The 5,813-nt window shown below is 43.5% G+C and overlaps 1 pseudogene; it reads right to left on the reverse strand.

The window, feature by feature from the left end:
* Positions 1 to 1,030: 1,030 nt before the first annotated feature.
* Positions 1,031 to 1,180, reverse strand: LOC142804324 (U1 spliceosomal RNA; annotated as a pseudogene).
* Between the last annotated feature and the right edge of the window lie 4,633 nt (positions 1,181 to 5,813).

The following is a 5,813-nucleotide window of genomic DNA, read 5'->3' on the forward strand; positions in this document are numbered from 1 at the left end:
TGAAAGCCTTCCATTCGCCTAAGTTACAAAATCGGTGCTGAAAACGAAAATGTTCATGATGTCACCATGCGATACTTCTAGGATGGCAGAGATAATTGAAGTAGTCTCTATTCTGGGTAAGGGTGAACGGATCCACTCTGTGCGCAATTAAGTGCACCTTATCGTAGCGAGAACGCGCTTCCAACAACTCTAAGTAGTACGCCACATTCAACGGCTGCCTTGTGCCAACCAGTGACATGATGCACCCCCCCCCCCCCCCCAAAAAAAAAAAAAACTGCAATCATGCGGCTCACACGCCCAGCTTGCTTAAGTTGCTGTTCATAAATACGGCCGCTCAGCAGGACCACAGCAACAGCGACGTCGCGTGCAAGTTATGTATTGTAGTAGTAGGCGAAATTTATTTTTGTTTTTTGGGGAGGAGGATGGGGCGTCGAGCATCTCTCTTCTTAACCTCACTACTGCCGCCCCTACACCAACTCATGGTTCGGAGCTGACATAGCAACGTCTCGATATTTTACGCGAGCACGTGACGAGGAGCTCATGCCGGGTTGTGACGTCACGGAACAGCAGGAACCAAGATTAGCTTTTAAATACAGCGCAAATCGCGAAGTTTGTAAAATTGAGCTCCTTGGTAGCAGTTTTCATAATAAAAAAAAACAGCGCGAGACAACAACATAAAAACAGCACGAGATCTTTTTGGTCTATCCCGTCCTGATTGTCTCGCGCAGATTTTTTTTATAATGAAAACTGCGATTCCTTTTTCCGGATGCAACAACACATACAGCATGATTTTCAGGCTCTGGAATTTTTGTCACGTAATGCAAGAAAACGTCAAAGACATTATCCGAGTCATCAACCATTCAAAGAATCTATCGCAATTAAAAGGCCTGATGAGACGATATATAGTATGAACACTGCTTTCGCGCAAGTTAAAACAGGCATGCTTTAACCACCACGACACAACGCACCGAAACCTCAACGCAGGAAACCTGAAACTTATACTTCAAACCTTTTTTTTAATTTCACCTTTAGGGGGAAAGCAGCTACGCAATCCCCCACTACCAAAAATTGAGAGCCCCATCTGCCCCAGTTTGGAGCAGTGGCAGGGATCAGCACACGCCTGTGATTCTCCCTGGGGACCGCCTTCCTGATCACAGTTACCCCGGCTCAACGTTAGTATGACGCGGTAATGCTTTGCACTCTTTCCGCACCGATCACGACCTCCTCTATTACGCAAGTGAGGTACAGACGATGGTGTGAGATTTCTCTCTATTGCTCATCGAATACAAGAAAAATTTTATGAAATACTTTTAGAAAACTAATTTCACGTAGTACTGTTAATTCAAACTGCATTTAGCTCTCAAAAACCGCGAGGAAAGTTCAGTTTACGGAGGTCCACGTGTGTTTACGCATAGACCTCAAAAAAATTGCTGCCGTCTGTCAGCCGTTCTGTGCGTACCGTCACGTTAGAGCCTCGAGCGTGGTGCAGTACGCACAGTCCGCTTGTGTTTACGTATACGTGTACGTAAGGCATATCGACCTGAGCCATGTTTTAGTCGATATTCGCAGTGACGACGTTTTGCTGCGTCCCTTGATGCAGAGAGCAACTTGGAACGCTGAAGGAAGAAAGCGTAAAGTTAGCCCCCTGTTATTTTATTCAATCTGATGACATTTCTAGCGTGTGCTCCGGCTGCTCCTCCCGACACGAGTGTTTGCGTTCTCCTTTCTAAGCAAGTACGGAGTTTTATAATAACGTTTGCAGCTGTTGCGAGCGTTGCTTTACTGGCGTGCACCATATGAGTTTGAGAATAGCGTTTTCCCTCCTGCGAAGCGCCACGTACGATCGCAGCGACTGTAGCCTCAAAAACAACGTTAGCAGGTCACACACGCGCCCGCTATTTGGAATTTTCTGTGGGAGGGCCGCGAACGCGAGTGGCTGTTCGCGTTACAACACATGTGCAGTAGCCGTGACTGAACCGGAAGGGCTTGCGGTGCGCTATTTTAATGCTCCTTAGTGATAAGTGCAATAACTTTTGTATTCGTCTTCCCTCAACGGCTGAACGCTGAAGAAAGACAGTTTTTGCAACGTTTTCACAAGAAATCCTTCTTATGAAGTGCCAAATAAAACAAGCGGACAACCTTACGGCTTACCTTTTTCCTTCAGCATTGCGGGTTGGTATTTGTGTGCAGCAAGGGACGCAGCAATACGTCGGCATTGGAATTTTCAGCCAATAAACGCCTCACATCGATACATCTTACGTATCGTTGTAGGGGCAAGGATATACCGTGGCGCCATCTACCGGAATCTCTCGTGTTACGTATAAAACGACATCACGTGGTACCGATAGTGTACTGTTTAACGCCACCAGAGATTCGGGCAGTTGATCCGTCTTTTTTTTTTTCGCGTTTGGCAAGCGTTGAATGAGCTTGCATTAGCTGTCTATAAGCTAGGTATGTTCGCCAAGAAAGGTTTTTTTTGTGATCCGTGCTGTCACGGCCGCGCCATGCACGCGCGATGGCGCAAGCGCGTGCGGAGCCATGAACACTGAATGCAGAGGAGGCCACGCTGGGAAAAATAGGTTGTAACGAAATTTTGATATTCTGTAAATCTAAGCATCCTCACATCTCGCGTAAATTTGTGTTTACTTAGGCAAGCTCGACATCGCGCACCTATCTCTTGCTTTTGCCCGGAGGGTGCTTGGTCGAGAGGTACTGTTTTGATCGGCGCTCTCTGCCATGCACGATTTATTTATTTATTTCCAATACTGCTAACCCCAATGATAGGGGCTCTAGCAAGGTGGTACAAAACATATAACAAGGTTTCTTAACAAATACAACAAATTCAGACAATACAAAATTCAACTGACAATATTAACGTGAAATGTCAAAATTTACATGCAGACAAGTCTTTCGTAATGCAAAATACATCAGGGTTACAATTGAAGGAGAGCCTGAAATGTATCACAGTCAACTACCGTTACTACGTCTTTATCGAGTTCATTCCATTCTGTTACAGTTCGGGGAAAAAAACAATATTTAAAAACATTGTTCTTGCATTCAAATGGCACTAATGAGTATGGATGTCGTAGCCTTGTAGAATAACCGCTGGAAAAAGAAATGTAGTCACACGTTCGGCTCTGTAACTTACCCTTGACAATTTTAAACATGAACTTAAGGCAAGCGATTTTATTTCTAACTTTAATGCTTTTTAAGTCTGCTTGGCGAAGTAACTGAGTAATAGATGATGGACCGTAACTGATAAAAATAAATCGTACAGCCTTACTCTGAACTCTAACCAACTTACGTGTGTCCGTCTGTGTAAACAGGTCCCAAATAATATTTGCATATTCTAAAATTGGCAGGATTAATGCTTTGAAAGTGGCGAGCTTACAGATGGTAGATGCCCTCTTGAGAGACCTCCTTAAAAAATGAAGTTTAGACAATGCCTAATTAGAAATAGCTGTGATATGACTATCACAGTGAATGTTATCAGTTATAATAAGACCTAGATATTTGAACTCATTGACACGATTTAATGATTTACGATCAACTGTATATGTATATAAAGGAGGATTTTTCTTGTTACTTATTGTCATTACAGCGCATTTGTCGTAATTCACAGCCATCTGCCACGTCCTGCACCAACGCATCACTTTATATAATTCAAAATTCAGTGCATTTTGATCTGAGGTTGAATTTATCTCGCTATACAAAACACAATCGTTGGCATATAGTCGTATTTTAACGCCACAATCATCCACCATGTCATTTATAAAAAGAAGGAACAATAACGGTCCTAAAACTGATCCCTGGGGGACACCCGAATCTACAGGCAGCTTTTTTGAAAAATGTTCATTAAAAACAACATACTGTTTTCGAAATCCCAGGTATGCTTGTATCCATTGAGAAAGCTGTGGGTTTTTTAATACTGCCCAAAGTTTCATAAGTAGTCTGGAATGAGAGATTTTGTCGAAGGCCTTCGCGAAGTCTAAAAAAACAGCATCTATCTGTGACTGGTTATTTATGGCTAGTGCGAAGTCATGGACAATTTCAACCAATTGTGTTACTGTGGAAAACCCACGCCTAAAACCATGCTGAGCTGGTGAAAGTACTGAGTGCGACTCCAAAAATCAGGAAATGGGTTTATGTATTATGTGTTCTAATAACTTGCAGCATGTGCTAGTCAAAGCTATTGGGCGATAATTACAAACCAACTGTTTATCTCCATGTTTGAATAAAGGCTTAATTTTAGAGAATTTCCAATCCTCTGGCAGGAGACCTCTGAATAACGATTCATTAAAAATAATTGTCAAAAATTTTGAGGACTATTCAGCATATCTCTTTGAAAAGGCATTTCGTAAGTCATCTGGGCCACAATATTTTCTTACATTCAAATTCAGTAATAATTCAAATACGCCAGCTTCTGTGACTTCCAGATTTTCAATGGGAGGCAGGTCTTTAAACTTGCTAAAAGTGGGGGTCGTTTTGTCATCACAAGTAAAAACAGATGCGAAGTGTTCGTTAAATGCATTGACTATTTCTGTTTCATCTGATGTGCAAACGTTATTTATAACAAACATGTCTCTATTGGATGACTTTGGCCTTATAAAATGCCAAAAATGAGAGGGCGATTCCTTCATCATGCAAGTTAACTTTACATCGTAAAAACTGCGTTGTTCGATCTGCATCTTATCTTTTAGTTGTCGAGACAGATCGCGGATCAGAGAACGTGTTGTGATACTCGTGTGCTTTCTTAGCGATTTCCGAAGACAATTAATTTTTCTCTTAATGTGAATTATATCTCGTGTAATCCAGGGTTTCGACATATTTACCTTCTTTTTCTTGAAAAGAACAAAAAGCTGTATGCACGCATGCGCAGTGTTCTTATACTTTAACCACAGAGCGTTAACATCCCTCAAACCCAGATTAACACTTTCGCAAAGTTCGTCGTAGGCTATCTCCAGTCTGTCTATGATGGATGCATCGTCGGAAGAATGAAATACTGGCACATGTGTGTATTGTCACGGGGTCGTGACGTGGCCGAAAACAGGAGACTTAGTGTTCGGATTTAACTGTTTATTTGGGCGAACCTATGCCCAGTAAACGGAAAGTCCGATTACAGCAGCAGTCTTGCACAGATAGCAGTCTCAGACTGATAGCAGCGAACGGAGCGTCGGCCTTCGTTCAACAACTACTGACAAGCAGGCGAAGCGCGTCGGCATTTATACTCTTGCCATCGAATGTTCTAGCGTTATCGCTGGCGGTGGCGTAGGTTCCAGAACAATCTGTACCGTTCGCACAGTGGGCGCGGTCTTATCGAAATGATCTACTACAGTCCGGAACCTTCTGGAAAACTGCAGGCGCGGTTTGCGCTGAGAATCGTGTGGTGTTTTGGGACGATAATGAAAACTTAATGGAAATGGAACGTGGCATTGAAAACTTAAGGGAAATGGAACGTGGCATTGCCCCCCTCTCAAAAAAGGCATCGTCCCGATGCTTTAACTAAAGATGAAGGTACAATAATAATGCAAGAAAGTACAATGAATAAATTACGATGAAACACTAATACAAAAAAAACACTGTTTCAGTTTGTTAACGCGCGTGAAACGGCTTGAGGCGCGCGACATGCACGACTTCAGGTCGCGATCGGCATCGTTGGGAGTTCGTGATGCCATCGGGGACAACCTCGTAATCAAGTAGGCAATGGTGAGGGGTGCGCCAGACGTCGGTTTTCCTAGGCGCACTGCGCTGGCCCGCTGGCGAACGGAAGGTCGTCGGGGGGGAGGGGGGGGGGGGTGGCGGCGGAAGTGCGA

This window comes from Rhipicephalus microplus, chromosome 3, assembly GCF_043290135.1.
Source record: "Rhipicephalus microplus isolate Deutch F79 chromosome 3, USDA_Rmic, whole genome shotgun sequence".
NCBI classification, from domain to species: domain Eukaryota; kingdom Metazoa; phylum Arthropoda; class Arachnida; order Ixodida; family Ixodidae; genus Rhipicephalus; species Rhipicephalus microplus.